The sequence below is a fragment of the Octopus bimaculoides genome, chromosome 3, assembly GCF_046866305.1.
Source record: "Octopus bimaculoides isolate indiv1 chromosome 3, ASM4686630v1, whole genome shotgun sequence".
Lineage (NCBI taxonomy): Eukaryota > Metazoa > Mollusca > Cephalopoda > Octopoda > Octopodidae > Octopus > Octopus bimaculoides.
The window spans coordinates 111,193,087-111,194,415 of record NC_142930.1 but is presented as its reverse complement, the minus strand read 5'-3'; positions in this window follow the sequence as shown (position 1 = coordinate 111,194,415).

Sequence of the window (1,329 nt, the reverse complement as noted above, 5' to 3'; positions counted from 1 at the left end):
GAATTCATATCAATAGGGTTAATACAGGTAATTTTTTTCTTTATAACCGGCTTTAAGTAAGGCAGAGTAATAAAAGCTAATCTTACATATCTGTTGTATCTAATTTGTTTATCTGCATAACTGCCCCTCTGTGTGTATATATATATATATATATATATATATATATATATATATATATATATATATATATATATATATATATATATATATATATATATATACATATATATATATATATATATATACATACATATATATATATCATCATTATCATTATTATCAACATCATCATCAACATCATCATCATCATCATCATCATCATCATCATCATCATCATCATCATCATCATCACCATCATCATCATCATCATCATCACCATCACCATCATTGTTTAACGTCCGCTTTCCATGCCGGCATGGGTTGGACGGTTTGACTGCAGACTGGCAAGCCAGTAGGCTGCACCAGGCTCCAGTCTGATCTAGCAAGGTTTCTACAGCTGGATGCCATTCCTAATGGCAACCATTCTTAGAGTGTAGTGTGTGCTTTTTTACATGCCACCAGCATGGGAGTCAGTTAGGCAGTACTGGCATCAGCCACAACAATGATTTCACTTGGCTCAACAGGTCTTCGCAAGCACAGTTTATTGCCCAATGATTGAAGGGTATTCTTAAATGGGCTGTTTATGTGACACTGGCATAGGCCATGGTTATGGTCTCACTTGGCTTGCCAGGTTATTTCAAGCACCGCATATCACTTGTCATTACCTCCATAAGCTCCAATGTTTGATGGTCATGCTTCACCACCTCATCCCTAGTCTTCCTGGGTCTACCTCTTCCACAGGTTCCCTCCACCGTTAGGGTGTGACACTTTTTTGCACAGCTGTCCTCATCCGTACACAACACATGACCATACCAGTGCAGTCGTCTCACTTGTACACCACATCTGATGATTCTTATATCCAAGTTTTCTCTCAGGGTGCTTACACTCTGTCGTGTTTGCACACTGACATTACACATCCAGTAGACTATACAAGTTTCCTTCCTTCCAAGCTTACGCATGTCTTCAACAGTCAAGGCCCATGTTTCACTGCTGTGTAGCATGGCTGTTCGTACACATGCATCATACAGTCTACCTTTTACTCCGAGTGAGAGACCCTTTGTTACCAGCAGTGGTAGGAGCTCTCTGAACTTTGCCCAGGCTATACTTATTCTAGTAGCTACACTCTTAGAGCATTCACTCCTGCTACTGTCTTGATCACCTAGGTAACAGAAGCTATCAACTACTTCTAGTCTTTTCACCTGGCATGTGACAGAAGCTGTTTTCTGCACA